The sequence below is a fragment of the Protopterus annectens genome, chromosome 10.part0 (genome assembly GCF_019279795.1).
Source record: "Protopterus annectens isolate FY-2018-M chromosome 10.part0, PAN1.0, whole genome shotgun sequence".
Classification (NCBI taxonomy): Eukaryota; Metazoa; Chordata; order Ceratodontiformes; family Protopteridae; genus Protopterus; species Protopterus annectens.
This window is the reverse complement of record NC_056744.1, coordinates 1,276,643,782-1,276,661,960: the sequence shown is the minus strand read 5'-3', so window position 1 is coordinate 1,276,661,960 and position 18,179 is coordinate 1,276,643,782. Positions and strand designations below refer to the sequence as shown.

Sequence of the window (18,179 nt, the reverse complement as noted above, 5' to 3'; positions counted from 1 at the left end):
GAGAATCTGGCTGACTGAGATTCACAGAGATGTACTGCATGTTTGCACAAGCTTTATGTAGGCAAGTGACCATATAGAGTTGTGACAGGAGCTGGCAATTCTGTCACCATATGTGATGAAGAGTGTCCCACTGGTGCCAGCATAACACACAGATGGTAGGATGCCATCCACTATGATGGCAGGAAGCCTCTTTTCATAATTAATTCACAAAGTACTATCTAGTCACAAAACAAGAGCATAAAAGGAATATGAGCTGCTGGCCTTGTTGAGGTTTCTAGCTTCCACACCCAGATTGATCTGCAGAAAGGTCACTTCTAGAGCTGCTTCTTTTACCAAGTAGACAAGGTCCCTGTTTCACTACTCCCTCTCTGAACCAATGTCTTCCAGTGCCCCTCCCATGGTAACTGCCCTTAGCACAGAGCTTTATTTACACACACACACACACACACACACACACACACACACACACACACACACACACACACACAGATACACTCCCAGGGAAAGCTGTCATAATTTCCACTTTCCCATATTTTACTTCCAGACACAGTAGAACTGCTGTCACTCAGGCAGCAAGAGACAGTATAATTATATAAGTAATCTTACTATAACAGTAGATGTTAGAGTGATCACTGCTGCAATACCCTAAGCTATATGGATTATACACTAAACTCTCAGTTAATCGGCCCCATCGGGATAGGTAGATGCCGGATAACTGTAGATGTTAAGTTGTCAATCTCGCCTTCATTCTTGCTGGATGGGTTCGGAGCCGACCTCGGCTCCAACTCGGCCACTCTAAAAGCTCGAGAGTTGGTTCCACCGGCTCGAGGCTCCCCCTATATCCCACAATGCTAGGCGGTATTACCCCAGATCTCGTTTGCCGCTACAGCGTTCGAGGTGTGTTGTTTTTCTCCCGGCTCAGGTTAGTTCATTAGATCAGTCTAATAGTTAATTTAAACCCCCTTAAATTGGTTCTTTCTTCATTATTCCCTTAGTTTAGTGGATTTTGATCTTTTCTACCCCTTATCCACCCCTTTTACCTTAAGAACTTATTGTTCTTTCCTTAGGCCTTCGGGCCCTCCATCCCTAATAGTGGAGTGTATGTGCTTTTTGTAGGGATATATATATAAAAAGTTAAACTAAATTTATTACTTTAACTTAGTTTAATCTTTATTACTGGTAGTGTAATCGGTGTGTGTGTGTTTTTTGTGTAGTGGTTACACTTTCTGTTCCTTGAAAATGTCCAAGGATTCAAAGGTCTCAGGCTTCAAGAAGTGTGACTCGTGCTGTCAGAAAATGTCTCTGACAGACGGTCACACTTCTTGTGTTTACTGCCTGGGACCTTTACACCTGCAGGACTCTTGTGCTGTATGCCATGGCTTCAGCCCGAGAGTCCTGCAGGAAAGAAAAAATAAACTTATTTTAAGAGGTTTGCTTAAGCCTGAGGGTTCCCTTACTGTTTCTTCGGGCAAACCCTCTAAGGCTTCTAGGTCCTCGACTCCAGCTTCTGAGTCGAGGCCTAAGGCTTCGAAACCTCCTGCTACATCGGCTCCGGCTGGAGCCGATCAGTCTCAGACTGCAGCTTCTGTGGTTTCCTCGGCTCCGGCTGGAGCCGAGGTATTGGAAATTCCTGTGTCGGCTCCGATCAGACCATCGGAGCCGACATCTAGAAAGAGGTCTAGGTCACCATCCCTTGGCTCCGTTCATTCGGCCCCAGCATCTCCCTTGCTGTCTGAACGGAGCCATAGATCTCACTCCTCTAGGTCATCGAGGCTTTCGGATCATGACCTTCAGAGGGTAGTGAGTCGACTTCTTAAGTCCGAGGCACTGGCCGAAATGCTTCAGAGCCCGACTCATCAGTCGATGCTTGACCCTGTCCCTCAAAATATTCCTCCTCCGACTCCTTTGAGCTCGGAGCCGGGCGCTGAACCGAGACTGTGGTAGCGTCGGAGCCGATACAAATGTCTTCGGCTCCGTGCGCTCCGATTTCTTCCTTGGAAGAATCTCGGCGCCGGACTTCCCTCGTCGGCTCCGAGGGGTGAGTGGCATCGACCCTTGTCCGACCCGCCTCCCTCTCGGTGCCTCGGCGCTGGTGAGTTCGGCTCCGACATCGCCTCGAGCCATCACTGTCGGTGCCGAGGGGGGTTCTCAGCTTTCCGGAGCCGGGACCTCTGGCTCTGCCTGACAGGGGTGCGTTCGAGGTCATGCGGAGTGTGTTGGAACCTGGTTCAACTCCACAGTCGGCTCCGTCCGCCCCTCCCTCTTCGGTGCCTCAGGTTATGTCTACTCACTCCCTCATCCCAGACTGCAGAGAGCCAGCTCCTCAGGAATCCCCTGTGGGGATCTCATCCTCTTCTGAGGCCTCTCCTGAATTGGCAGGGGAGCCCCCTAGGAAGAGAAAGTGTAAGAGGAAACACATAGACTCACCTGAGTCTGTCACCTCTGACACAGATTTAGAGGATTCCGAGGGTTCCCCCCGTTCCCCTTCTGAAGATGTCTCCTTTGCAGACATTCTAGAAATCCTGAAACAGAGGGGAAATTGGCCAGCCCTTAACCCCTCGGAGGATGAATCTGTGTATCTTGAGGCGTTTGGCTCTCGCCCTTCCACCTCCTGGGTGTCTCCCCCCTTTGACCCCCTCATGCAGGTGGTAGCAAAAAAGGCTTGGACGGCTCCTGATTCAGTGGATCCCACTCCCAGGAGACCTTCAAAGTTTATCACGGCACCAACAGATAAACAATTTCTCACCAAAGGAGTTTCTGTGGATGCTATGGTGGTAGCTGCTGCCACTAAGAAGGAACTAGCTGATCCTTCGGTGCCTGTCCATCCTCCTAACAAGGAATCTAGGTCTATGGACAGGTACGGGAAGCGGATGTTTTCGTCAGCGACCTTTGCTATGCGTTCGCTGAACTACCTATGCCATTTCACTCGCCTTCAAAGAGATTTGATCAAGGAAACGTGTGACATGTTGAAGGATCCTACGGCTGTGGGTTTTCAGGACAAGATGAACACTCAGCTGGCTACCCTAAATTCTATAGCTAACTCCTCCATGCGCCTCCTTTCATATGCGGCTGATGGAGCGAGCAGAGCCGCAGGGACAGGTGTGGCCTTACGGCATGCCTGGATGCGGCTATGCAACTTTGGACCCCTTTAAAATGTCTTTCACTAATTCCCGCTTGATGGATCATCTCTTTGGTCCTCAAGAGAAAGAAACCTTGACTAGGTGCGCGACGGATGGCAAGACTCTTTCTGCCGTCGGAGTCCGTTTTTCTACTCCTTCTAGGCCTTACCCCAAAGGCCAGAAAAGTGGGAAAATGTGGTTCCGCAAACAATCTCAAGGGACTTTGCCTGACGCACAGGGTCGGTTCCCCGCCAGAGGCAGAGGGGGGAACAATAATGGTAGATGTAGCCCTAGAGGCAGGGGGGGTCCGCAGAACCAGGGCAATCGAGAAACCTTCTCCGATAAGCCTTTTCAGCATCCCTGAGGTGTTGCCCGACTGTCCACCTTCGGAGGCAGTCGGGGGAAGATTGTCACTGTACCCAGAAGCCTGGCGATCCCTAACTCAAGACAAGTGGGTACAGTCCATCATTTCCGAAGGCTATTCCTTCCGTTCTTTCGCACTCCAAATCAACCAAAAAAATCCCTTCCAGATGTTCCACCCGCTCAAAGGGATCAAGCAGTTTTGGAAATTTCAAAGTTGCTTGCAAAAAGAGCCATTCAGCCAGTACCAGCAGACCAGCAAGGATCCGGAATCTACTCCAAATTCTTTTTGGTTCCAAAGAAAATAGGGGACTGGAGACCCATTTTGGATCTCAGTATCTTGAACAAATCAGTCAAGAAAACAAGATTTCGGATGGTCATGCTACAATCCATCCTACCCCTTTTGGGAAAGGAAAACTGGATGTGCTCTATAGACCTCCAGGATGCGTAGTATCATATAAAAATGAACAGACGCTCCAGGAGATTTCTCCGCTTCCGGCTGGGAACCAGTCACTTTCAATTCAGAGCCCTGCCCTTTGGTCTCACCACTGCCCCCCGGGTGTTTACCAAATGTATGGCAGTGGTAGCTTCTCACCTGAGACGTCAAGGATTCCAGGTGTTTCCATATTTGGACGACTGGCTCCTCACAGCTCCTACCAAGCATCTTCTGTTAATGGCCAGAAACTACACCTTTCGCATGTGTCGAAAGTTAGGCATCTCAATAAATTGCGAAAAGTCTGTTTTGTCGCCTTGTCGTGCTATTACCTTCATAGGCACAAATCTAGACACAATCAACATGTCTGCAAGACTAACAGATCAAAGAATAGCAGACATACGCAAACTGGTCTCTTTTCTCTTCCACAGCAACAGAGCCAAAGTCAGATTAGTTCTGAAAGTACTAGGGATTATGGCGGCTGCTATCCCTCTACTTCTATTAGCCAGATTCCACATGAGAATCCTGCAATGGATGCTCTTCACACAATGGTCGTACCAGGAACTTCCGATGTCCCACACCATTATGATTACGCAAGCATGCAAGAATCATCTTCTTTGGTGGGTTTCTTCCCCTCAGCTCTTACTGGGAAGACCCTTTGTTCCTCCCCCTCCGGTTGCTACTCTGACAACGGACGCCTCCCTGATCGGGTGGGGGGGGCATTATCAGGGCAGAACAGTCCAGGGCATATGGCAACCAGACGAATGCCACTTGCATATAAATGTTCTAGAGATGAGAGCAGTGCTTTTAGCGTTGCAAGCCCTTCAAGACTCTCTTCCCCTGGGAACGATAGCAATCCAGATGGACAATATGTCTGTAGTGTGGTATATCAACAAACAAGGCGGAACCAGGTCCTATCCCCTATGTCGAGAAGCACTCAGACTGTGGCAATGGGCGATTTCTTCTCAGCGGTTTCTGATAGCAACGCATATCCCCGGGAAGTCCAATCTAATCGCGGACAAATTGAGCAGAGCTATTCTCATGCCTCACGAGTGGTCTCTGAAAGATTCTATTCTGGAGAAAATTTTTCTCAAGTGGGGTCAGCCTTGCTGCGACCTTTTTGCTACTCCCCAAAACAGCAAGTGCAGAGATTTTTTCACCCTATTCCCGTTACCAGGCCAGCCCAGCAGACACGCTCTAGTCCAAGTTTGGCCCCGGGGACTTCTGTATGCATTTCCTCCCTTCCCACTAATCTCTCAAGTGATACAGAAAGCTATCACTCAGAAGGCCTCATTGATCCTCATTGCTCCTTACTGGCCTCGACAGGTTTGGTTCCCCTTTCTACATCATTATCTGTTGGAGCAACCTTGGCATCTGGACCTAGTTCCAGATCTTTTGATCCATCAATCGGGTCAATTACATCGCTCCCTCCCCTCTCTGAACCTCACTGCTTGGTTCCTCCAATTCCAACCTTAGCCAGGCTTCCTCAAATATCTCACTCTGTTCGAGATATTTTGATAGCTTCCCATAAATCTTCCACTCGGAAAATTTATCTTAGTAAGTGGAAACGTTTTGCTTATTGGGCTCAAGGAAGGCACATAGATCCTTTCACTGCTTCCATCCAAATAGTCCTTGAATTTCTAGCTGAACTCTTCCATGCAGGTTCATCTCCTTCTACTCTTAAAGTTCAATTGGCAGCTATTTCTAACTTTCATGTGGGCATCTCAGATTCTGCCATCATGTCTCACAAGCTTTGCAAAGCTTTTTTGAAGGGAGTTTTTCTTCTCAGACCTCCTATAAGAAATCCTCCTCCTTCTTGGGACCTTAATTTAGTTCTCACATCTTTGATTCTTCCCCCGTTCGAACCTGCAGCTTCCTGTTCATTAAAATTGCTATCCTGGAAGACTCTCTTTCTGGTAGCCATTACTTCAGCTAGAAGGGTCTCAGAACTTCATGCACTCAGCAGTCGACCCCCGTATCTATTGTTTCATAAAGACAGAGTGTCCTTACGAACCAATCCATCCTTCTTACCTAAAGTGGCCTCTGTATCTAACCTAAATCAAAGCATTGACCTCCTGTGTTTTTCCTAACTTTTCTAACAGGTCTGAACAAAAATTGCATTGGCTAGATGTTCATCGTCAGTTAAGGTATTATTTGGATAGAACCAAACAGATCAGGAAAACTGACCAATTGTTTGTCTCTTATGCAGAAGGCAGGAAGGGACTTTCAGTTTCGAAAGTATCACTCTCCAGATGGCTAACATCTCTGATTTCCTTTGCTTATGAAGTTAGACACCAAAAGCTGCCTAACAAACCTAAGGCTCACTCCACCAGAGCCTTGGCTACTTCTATAGCCTTCCAAGACAGGCTGCCTATTGACACCATTTGTGCAGCGGCTACTTGGGCTACTCCTCACACTTTCATTTCTCATTACAAGTTGGATTTAGCTTCTAGACATAGAGCTAACTTTGGTTCCACTGTTCTCAAGAGTCTGTTCCGATAGGCCACCCGGGACAAGGTGCTAGGGACGCGGTCCCATCCAGCAAGAATGAAGGCGAGATTGACAACTTAACATATAGAAGTTATGTTCTTACCATAACGTTCCATGTTAGTTGTCTTCTTCTCGCCTTCTTTCTTGCATCCCACCCTCCTTCCCCCTAGCCTGGACAGACCTAGAGGAGTTTGATTGTGACCTCTCTTTCTACCACCTCTATTGTAGATAGGTATATGCTGTTCTGTGCATATATTCCTTCTTCAGGTCTCAGGTCACCTTCTTTCCTTCCTTTTATAGAGGTGGGTTTTTCCCTTTTCCAGTGGTTCTGGAGTTATTTTTAGCTGGGCATAGCTTACAAACGAGATCTGAGGTAATACCGCCTAGCATTGTGGGATATAGGGGGAGCCTCGAGCCGGTGGAACCAACTCTCGAGCTTTTAAAGTGGCCGAGTCGGAGCCGAGGTCGGCTCCGAACCCATCCAGCAAGAAAGAAGGCGAGAAGAAGACAACTAACATGGAACGTTATGGTAAGAACATAACTTCTATTTTCTGTTTGCTTGAAAGTTACTATTAAAAATAGCCCTGACTAATACTGTACCATATACTCTTTGTTTGGTTTGACTTGTTCTTAGGTTGGGGAGAGAGGGAATTTATTCTTTTCTTCCTTTTTAAAACTCTAAAAACATAAGGTATGTTTCACGGGGGGGCACAGAAAGTGCAGCACATGCAAATTGTACTGTATTTCTTTGATTTTTTTCACTAGTTGCATGAGTTCCAGTTAACTTAGAGTTTACTGTATTCTGCATAGGGTATAACAGCTGTCCAGCTTCCAAAGCTTCAGGGCATCTACCATCTGCTAAGCTGACTACAAAGACAAGACAGGTTTGGATGCCAAGCCCTTCCGAGCTTTCATGTCAACTGAGAGAAGTTGGCTAGACCCTGAAAAGACATCTCTAGAAAAAGAAACAAAAATACATGCCCACACTCACACCCTGGCTTAAACAACATACAAAAAAAAAAAAAAAAAGAGAGAGAATGGTGGGACAAAGCAGCTATTCCAGCAGTAATCATTCAAACATTTACTGTTACTGTAAGTTTGTTTACTTACACATCTGTACTATGTTCTTCATATTGATCACTGGTGCAGCAGCCAAAACTATATCGGGAGATTACCATAGCTTTGAACAACTGGGAGATGAAAGGGGAAGAGTCTAGGCCGAATGAACCCAACAAAGCTTGTCCCAGACCTGGAAAAGGAATCCCAAGTTGTTGCTTCTAGAATACTTCAAGTCCAACCCTTCCTAAAATGTCATAGATTAAGCCAAGACCCTGGTAGAGTGTGCCTTAACCATGCTGGGGATAGTTTTGTTGTTGTGGGAATAATACATGTTAATAGCCCAGGGCAGCCATTTTGAAACCGTTTGCTGTGGTACAGGTTGTCCCGTCTTCTTACCTTCACAAGCACGGAACAAACAGATTATACGTTCTGAAATATTTTGTCTGTAAAGCTAGTACCCAAATTGTCTGTGGTCATCCATGGTATGAGGTATCCTTTCTCCTTCATTTTTAGGTTCTGAAAAGAAAATGGAGAGTTGGATAGTTTGGCATAAAGTAAACTTGGATTCCACTTTAGGCATAAATGAAGGATTAGTTCTCCTTTGAGAACCCTGCCTCTAAGAAAGATGAGATAAGATTGGCCTACCATAAGAGCTTACAACTTGGATATTCTTCTAGCTGAGGTCAGTGCAGTTGTCAACACTGTTTTCCATGTTAAGAACCTCAGGTTAGCCTGATGATCTGGTTCAAGTGGAGCGTTTACTTCTGTAGATCCCAAGGAGGAACCACTGTGTTTCTGGGAAGCTTCTTGTGTATCACCCCATTCAAAAACATTTTTACATGAAAATGCATTGAAAAAAAGGGGGATCCATAGACAAGATGTTAAAATGGCTGGCAAATGAACCTTGATAGAGGAGTAAGACTGGCCATAGGATACTCATTCACACAATTATTGTAAAACCAGAGAAACACTAGCTCTGACTAGTTGGCACCAACTAGAAAACCTTTTCCACTTGCTTATATATAATTTTCTAGTAGCAGGTTTTCTTGCTTCCATTAGTACCTGCTACACTTCCTCAGTAGACAGGTACCTAAAATGTGTTAAGACCCTGTCATACACACAGTCAGTTGTAGTTGTTTGGGTTGGGATCCATTAAACACCCCTGATCTTGTGTGTGTAAATCCAGCCTGTAAGAAAGCTTGTGATAATTGCCTCTGACCAATTCCAGAAGAAGAGAGAACCACTCATGCCTGGGTAAGAATGTGGTAAAGAGAGTGCTCTTTAGGGATTCCTTTTGAATCTTCTGAAGTATCCAGGATATCAGCAGAAATGCTGGAAATGCATAGAGGAGCACTCCTGTACAAGTAAAAGAAAAGAACAGATGTCTGTCTTTCAAGTCTTCTTGCATGGAGTCCTGGGACAGAATTTTGCCAGCTGATTGTTTAAAAATGAGGCAAATAAGACTACCTGAGGAGCTGAAGACTACCTGAGGAATTCTCCATAGATGGATCAAATCTTAGATTGTCCCCGATCTATTTTCTATTCATGAGTGTCTGCCATTTTCCTACACAGTTTGTCTGTCACACAATTTTGCTCAGACAGAATGTAAGATGGCTGTAGAGTGAGATTGTGTTGTAAAGCTGTAACACTACTGTAGCTAGTCTGCAAAGAGAGTAAGATCTGCTCTGATGTTACCAATTTTCATTCTGTCCTCAACCTGTGGGTTCATTTCTGATCCTTAGAACAGACTTGGCTGCTGTCATAGCTTGTGGTAACCAAAAAACTCTCGAGCTTATCCCTTACCCATAATATCATTAAATAATAAAGAAACATCACGACACAATAAAACAATCAAACTCTGCCTCCTGAAAATTAACCCTTTCAAGTGAATACTTTAACAAAAACCAGCCAGCGATGCAAATACAAAATGCTTTAAATGCAAAATGTTTAATAGTGAGCACTTTCGAAGGAGTCAGTGCCCCAACTTCTTCAAAGAAAGACAATGAACTCAACATTTAAATACACAATCACAGTATTCAGTTATTCAGTTATCTAATAATTGTTTTTTACATAATGCAAGTCAAGTGAACACTGCCAGGATTTTATAAAACGAAAAACAGAAAACATTTGCTCCTACAATTTCTGCACTTCATGTAAAATTAAAGCAGTGTTTAAAACCTCATCTTAAAAAAAATTATCAAATAGCAATAATGATAAAAGGCTGTAGAATATGAAATAGAAATAGTAAAAGTAAAAACATAATTAAAATGTAATAACGTGTCTTGTATGAATAGTCATAATTAGTAAATAATAAATAAATATTAAATCCTCTTTGCCCTTAATTTTAATATGCCAGCATTAGAACAACAATTGTTAATACCTGGATGTTCTTTGGCATTAAGTCTCAGTTGCCATACTGTTTCCCTTACTTCCAGCAAAGTCTTAAAGTCACCTCCTCTCTCATTCTCACGCACTTTATCAATAATAAAAAAAAAAAACTTTTGAAATTGCTGCAGTTTAAACTGTGCATACATAGGGTGTTGCTAGTTTTTTTTTGTTTGTTGTTTATATCCATAATTTGTTCTGCAATCCAATCTTTAAGTTTACATGTGGTTTTGCCCAATAAAAAGCTGGGCATCCCATACATGTCACAAAGTAAACAACCATTTTTGTACTACAGTTGCAGCATCCAGGAGATTGAATGGTCCTATTGTAACCAAAAATAGAGACATATGGACCATCATTTATAAATGTACAATATTTGCACGCCACATTTCGTCATGCTTGATCTGTGAGTTGTGGGTATAGTCACTTTTTTTTCTTTCTAATAATGCTTTCAAATTGTTTCTCCCGCTATAGGTCACCTGTGATCTTCTTCCTAGTTTTCCCTTTAACTCAGAAGGCAAGGCTAGGTCCCAACAAGTATTTAATATAGCCACTATAGCTGGTGCATCTTGGTTGTATTGAACTACCATCACACCGCTCTTACAGCATTTTGTGTGCTGTTTGTTTCAAGGGCAACACTCAACATTAAAATGGGGATTAACCTAGTACCACACTTCTTGATAACCTCATTTCTGGTTTTCACTAATAATTTCAAGGGATACCCTGTATCCTTAAACATACCCATCAGTATGACCATCTCAACATCAAATCTGTCATTGTCACTCACAAGTCTAAAGCCTAACCATTTGACCTTTCACCACACTCTTCTGGTGATGTGGGTGGCAGCTATTGTAATGAAACAAAGCATTGGAGTAAGTCTTTTAACTAAAAATAGTATAAGATAACTTCCTAGTATCCATCTGTTTATATAAAAGGATATCCAAATATTAGAAGATAACTTCCCAGTATCCATCCATTTATGTAAAAGGATATCCAGAAATTCAATTTCTTGTGAATGTGACCTATAGGTAGATTTTAAAAATGAGTAGTTCCCTAGTATGCAATTTTTATAAATCATTTGGTGAGCATGAAGCATCGTTCTTGTTTTCCTGTCTAATCTGTCCAACACCTTTTGGGGCCAGTCATTCACTCCAAAACTGTAAGTTAGAAAAGGAAGAATAAAGTGGTGTACAGCTTGAATTTTGTTCCTAGATGTCAACGCTATTTTCAGGATTAATTTATGTCTTCTAAAATATTCCTTGCTAAGTTTTATTCACATTTTATCATGTTTTATTGTTGATCCTTCATCAATTCCCAAATATTTATGCACTCCTATTCTTTATATCACATTCTTGTCCCAAACTGATGTTTTTTGGTGCTGCAACTTTCCTGCTTTAAAGGTTGTTTTTTTCACATTTATCAAGACCAAATGACATTATATCCTCTGAAAAAGTTTTGACTACTTGCAGTTGTACTTTTAGTTCCTCATCTGATGAGCTATACAGTTTTAAGTCATCAGCAAAGAGAATATGAGAAGTCTTTCCACTTTGTTGCTTTCTGGGAGCCAAATTAATAGCCATGACCTCATCTGTTAAGTAGACAGCTTAATGGGTTAACGGCAAGGCAAAAGAGCAACGGTGACAAAGTCACCCTGGAATATCTCCCATTTGGATTTTTATCCCTGTAATAATGATTTGTCCTTTATCATGGCAAAGTGGTCTGCCAATGTTTCATAGTTGCTATGATGTAGTTTATCAGTGTAGGGTGTATCCTATACATTTTAAGCACTCTTTTATCCATAAATGTGGGGTATTGTTAAATGCTTTTTTGTAGTCAATCCATGCCATACTTAGATTCTTCCCCTTTTTACTGATGTCCTTCAAGGATGCATCTGCAGTCCTTACAAATGGGTTGTCCTGTCGTCAGGCAGCCCTTCGGTCGGCCGGATTCCAAAGTCTGGGTCTGGCCTCGGCTGGTGTCGCACTTCACCCGACGTCATAGCTGCAGTTCTTCGGGTATAAAGGCATCAGCCGACGCCATTTTCCTCAGTCTTTCTTGCCGCGTGGCGCCCGAAGCAGAAGCTGTTCGCAAGTGCCGGTCGGTCAGATCCAGAGATTACTACTACCGAATACGACTTCTAAAAAGCTAAGTACCCCGTTGGGGACTCTTTCTTGCCTCAGCCGATGTCAGAAAAAGTGAATAACTGTTTAACTTGTGGGAAACAAATACCTCATAAAGATTTCCACTCTTACTGCTTACCTTGTTTAGGCCCAGACCATGACGTAGCAGCTTGTCTAGCCTGTGCTTCTTTCAACCGACGGACGCTTAGACGTCGGTCGGAGTTTGCTGAACAGTTTTTCGGCTCAGATTTTGCGTACATAATGCCGTCGGATCCTCCAACTTCTCAAGTTGTTAAGAAACGCAAAGAAAAGGACCGACACTCGCGGTCCACGGTTTCGGCCGAAACCACGGTTAAGCAAACCGCGAGTGTCTCTGTTTCGGCCGAAACCGAGCAAACGGTTCTATCTTCAGCCGAATCCATGACTACTACCGAGGCCCCTTCTACCCTGGTTGAATCGGCCTCTGAAGTTCTACCTGCTACTGTGGTTTCACAAGAATTATCGGACACCATCCCTTTGGATGTTTCTACCCCTGCACGTGGTGCTGCTAGGCCGCCTGCAGCCATGTCTATAAAGGCCTTTGCCAGGGCTAAAGCAGCCAAAACTTCTAAGTCTGTGCCTGTTAAGCCCCCCTCTCACAGGCCCAGTTCCAGTTCCCAAATGCTTACTCTGGCAGAGGATCTCATCTCTTTAATAAGGGGATCCCAATCTCACCCAGACAGGGCCTCTCAACCTCCAGAAAAGAGACCTAGAGCAGAGCCCCCTGAGCCAGTGTCCTCAGATGATTCTTCTGATGATACAGACAATACAGACCATCCAGAGGCTCCTTTTTCTACTTATGAAGATTCCGATGCTGAGGAATCGATTCCTTCTGCCTCTCCACCAGAAGAATTTTCCTTTGGGGAAACTTTACATGCCATGAGAGAGCAATTCCAATGGCAGGGACAAGATTTCTCAGATTCAAGGAAAAGGCTTAGGACCTTTTTGCATTTACCACAACATAGGCCTTTAGCTATACCTCCAGTTCTTCCTGTTGTGGATGATGCATTTAATGATGCTTGCACTGCTCCTGATACTTTACCTCCAGCCCCTGCTAAGCCCGATAGGTTCTACAGGGTCCCGGACACTCATCACCATTTATATAAGGCTCCTTTTGCAGATCCGAGACTATCTCCCAGGGGCCTAAGGCAGTAGCTTGGACCTCAGTTAAAACCCTCTCCCTTCTGAAAGGGAATCCAGGTCCTTTGAGAGATGGGGTAAAAAAGTATACACCTCTGCTACTCTCTCAGCTAGGGCATTGAACTGTCAGTTTCATATGATCCAATACCAGGAGTTTATGCTTGATCAGTTAACTAAGAAACTGTCCTCTGATGATTCTTTAGATAAGAAATATGTTCTAGAAATGGTGCATAACATTCAGCAGGTTAGTAACCATTCCTTAAAATGTGGCTATGATGCACTGGAGGCTTCCTTTAGATCAGCCATGACTGGCACAGTTATAAGAAGGCATGCATGGTTGAAAGAACAGGTCTTGCCGGATCATGTTAAAGCAAAACTATTAGATGCTCCTATGGATAAGGTCAGTTTATTTGGTTCTCCTGCTCAACAGGTACTGAAGAAAATGGAAGAGAAGGCAAAATCTGTACAAACAGTGAAAGATTTCTTACAGGTTCAGCCTCCAAGGTTTAGCAGGAACTGGCCTTCCTAAATTTGGTCCTTTCCAGACTCCTCTAAAACTCAGAGAGGCAGGAATAGGCGTTCAAGAGGCAGAAATCAATCCAGAGGAGGTGCCTACAGGGGACGCCAGTGGCAAGGTAACAATCAACGAGGCACAGACACAACTACTACCACTGCAACAGGACAATCACAGTGACTTGGCTCTGGCACCGCCTACCAGGGAACAAATAGCAGCACCCTTAGGCGGAAAGTTAGCCTTATTTTCAAAAAACTGGCACTATATCACAAGAGACAAGTGGATTTTGCAAACCATAGACCAAGGCTACAGGTTTCATTTCCACACTTTACCAGGAAAAAGAGGAATGCCAAACCTACCACCAAATCAAAAGACAGAAGCTCTAAAACAAATAGCTCAATTAGCAAAGATGAGAGCTGTGGAAAGGGTACCATCCATGGAACAAGGCAAGGGATTTTACTCCAGACTATTCCTGGTACCAAGAAAAGAGAAAAATTGGAGGCCTATTCTCGACCTGTCCGCTTTAAACACATTCATCATTGTTCCAAAATTCAAAATGCTGACCCTACAGCAACTTCTTCCCATGCTGGGCAAGGAGTATTGGCTGGTAACTCTAGATCTCAAGGAGGCATACCTGCACTTCCCCATACGACCAAATTGCAGAAGATACCTCAGATTTCTTGCAGGATCAGAGCATTATCAATTCTCAGCATTGCCCTTTGGCTTATCTACTGCGCCCAGAGTGTTCACGAAATGCCTGGCATCAGTAATCGCTCACTGCAGGCTTCAGGGAATCCAAATATATCCATACCTGGACGATTGCCTGATACAAGCGGACAACAAAAACAAGCTAACAGAATACTTACAAAGAGTCATTTGCTTACTACAAGCCCTGGGATACACAGTCAATATAAAAAAGTCAAGACTGATACCATCCCAAAGAATAACCTTCTTAGGTGCAGAATTGGACACAGTAAAACAGATGGCATTCCTAACTGCAGAAAAACAAGAACAACTTCCTCTCTACTTCTTGGCATTAACAAAGCAGAACAAACTAACAGCAAGGAAAGTACTGCAGGCCTTGGGCTTCATGGCATCCTGCATAATCCTGGTCCCCCATGCCAGACTGCATATGAGAAAGCTACAGTGGTACCTAAAGAATTTATGGTCTCAACACAGGCACAGCTTAGAAACCGAAATACCACTAATTCCATGCCTGAAACAAGAGTTCCTATGGTGGGCTCAGGCATGCCAGTCAAACCCAGGTTTGCCCTTCCACAGCATTCAACCAAGCCAAACCATCACAACGGACGCCTCAGACCTCGGTTGGGGGGCCCACATGCTGGACAAGTGCATACAAGGCTTATGGACTCCAGATCAGCTGCACCTGCACATAAATCAAAAGAGAATGCTGGCAGTAAAACTAGCAATCCAGAATTTCAGACCATTCCTCCAAGAAGGCCAGTTGATGATAAGGACAGACAACACCACAGTCATGTGGTACATCAACAAACAGGGAGGCACTCATTCATACCCTCTATGCCGGATGGCACTGGACCTATGGAATATGGCTCTAAGTTACAACATTCAGTTACAAGCAATTTTTGTACCGGGAAAAGAAAACATCCTAGCAGACATATTAAGCAGAACTACCTCGGATGCTCACGAATGGATGCTACACCCGGACATCTTCAAGGCCATCACAAAGAAATGGGGACTGCCACAAATAGACCTATTCGCATCCCCACTCAATCACCAGCTCAAGAAATTCTGCACAAGGACGTACCACCCACTTGCTTGGAAGGTGGACTCTCTATCCTTCAGTTGGAAAGGCCTGATAGCATATGCATTCCCACCTCTTCCTTTGATGCACAAGGTGCTATTGAAAATCAAAGAGGAACGTCCAAGGATAATTCTGATAGCTCCAGATTGGCCAAGACAACATTGGTAGCCATTACTGAGGAGCATGTCTGGGGGGAAAATGTGGACACTACCCCTGATTCCTTTGATGTTAACTCAGAGCGACTACAACATCCTGCATCCAAACCTGAAAACTCTGCAACTGACTGCCTGGAACATTACATAACAGCAACTATCCCAGATTTATCCCAGAGGGTTAAAGACATTATCCTTGAGGCCCGCAGACCCTCAACAAGAAGGAACTATGCAGGAAAATGGAAAAGGTTTCTCATTTGGAGTACCGAGAGGGGCAAAGATGTGTCAAAGATAGACATTGCCAACATCCTGGAGTATTTGGCAGAGCTTTTCCATACAGGCCTGTCCTATTCCTCCATCAAGATACATGCATCAGCTATTTCTGCAGAATACAGCTTCGATCCCCCTGTCTTTTCGCATCCTCTACTCAGGCAGTTTCTGAGAGGAATTAAGAATGTAAAACCTCCTAGGAAACCACCATTACCAGCATGTGACTTGAATTTTGTGCTAGAAAAATTGACACTCCCCCCTTTCGAACCAGCAGCAACAGCAGATCTTCAACACCTATCCTGGAAAACTGCTTTCCTGCTGGCAGTTACCTCAGCAAGAAGGGTTTCTGAGCTACAGGCTTTAATGGCAGTGCAACCCTTCCTAATCTTCCATCAAGATAGAGTGTCCATGGGAACTAATCCTACATTTATGCCTAAGGTGGTATCCAGAGTGTCTTTAAACCAGGCAATCCACCTACCTACCTTCTTCCCCAATCCACAGAACAAGGGGGAAAGACTGCTGCATACTTTGGATGTACATAGACAGTTACGCTACTACCTGGACAGAACCAAGGGCAATAGAAAAACTGACCAGCTTCTGGTAGCATATGCAACAGGAAGGGAAGGAAAAGCAATTTCCAAACAGACAATCTCCAAGTGGATAGGAAATTGCATTAGATTCTGTTACTCCTACCATGGAAAGCAAATTCCACAGAACATAAGGCCTCATTCTACAAGGGCTACAGCCACTACCACAGCTTTCTTACGAGGAGTGGCTACCAAGGACATTATAGAGGCTGCTACTTGGACCTCCGTGCATACATTTGCCAAGCATTATAACTTACCTTTATACTCTAGATCCCGAGCAGGGTTTGCCACTGCTGTTTTGCAAGGGATCCTAACTACACCATAATTTCTTCTTCCTCCACCCCTAGTTTGGCTATGGTATTCTACCCATTTGTAAGGACTGCAGATGCATCCTTGAAGGACATAGTACAGTTTTGTACCTACCATAAATGTAGATGTCCGAACAGGATTGCATCTGCAGTCAGGATTACCCACCCTCCTTCCCCTCTGTGGTATTCCTAGGGTATTTGCCCACCTAATAGCTAGCTGGGGGGGATCTCTTATGGTGTATTTGTTTGTATATATGTACATACATGATTATTTTTTGTATTTGCCTTCTACTATTTGGAAACACTGGCATTTATCCAAAATTTAGCTATCCAAGAGGGCAACTGGCATCTGGGGCAAGAAACACTGAGGAAAATGGCGTCGGCTGATGCCTTTATACCCGAAGAACTGCAGCTATGACATCGGGTGAAGTGCGACACCAGCCGAGGCCAGACCCAGACTTTGGAATCCGGCCGACCGAAGGGCTGCCTGACGACAGGACAACCCATTTGTAAGGACTGCAGATGCAATCCTGTTCGGATATCTACATTTATGGTAGGTACAAAACTGTACTTTCTCCGATATGACTTTGTTTAACAACATATGATCCTTTGTTCCATATGACTTTCTTTTATTGCCCTTTTGCTCTATGGCCATAATTGAGTTTTCTTCTAAATTATTATAAACTCTGTTGGCATCAATTCCCGTGTATAGTTTATACGTCATTGGAAGGCAATGTATTGTTCTATAATTTTTAGGGTAGCTTGCAGGCTCACTCTTTAAATAGGAGCATTAAAAAAGTGCTGTAAGAGCGGTGTGATGGTAGTTCAATACAACCAAGATGCACCAGCTATAGTGGCTATATTAAATACTTGTTGGGACCTAGCCTTGCCTTCTGAGTTAAAGGGAAAACTAGGAAGAAGATCACAGGGGACCTATAGCGGGAGAAACAATTTGAAAGCATTATTAGAAAGAAAAAAAAGTGACTATACCCACAACTCACAGATCAAGCATGACGAAGTGTGGCATGTGCAAATATTGTACATTTATAAATGATGGTCCATATGTCTCTATTTTTGGTTACAACAGGACCATTCAATCTCCTGGATTCTGCAACTGTAGTACAAAAATGGTTGTTTACTTTGTGACGTGTATGGGATGCCCAGCTTTTTATGTGGGCAAAACCACATGTAAACTTAAGGATCGGATTGCAGAGCACATTAGGGATATAAAAAACAAAAAAACTAGTAATGCCCTATACCTGCACAATTTAAATTTCAGCAATTTTAAAACTTTTTTTATTATTGATAAAGTGTGCAAGAATGAGAGAGGAGGTGACTTTCAGACTTTGTTGGAAGTAAGGGAAACAACATGGCAACTGAGACTTAATGCCAGGGAACATCCAGGTATTAATGATTATTG

General features: G+C 44.0%; 1 protein-coding gene across 1 annotated transcript in view; it reads left to right on the top strand.

Annotated features, from left to right (window-relative positions):
- Positions 1-18,179, top strand: part of SPATA6 (spermatogenesis associated 6) — a 1,891,174-nt gene that overhangs the window by 425,074 nt on the left and 1,447,921 nt on the right. The window lies entirely within an intron of this gene.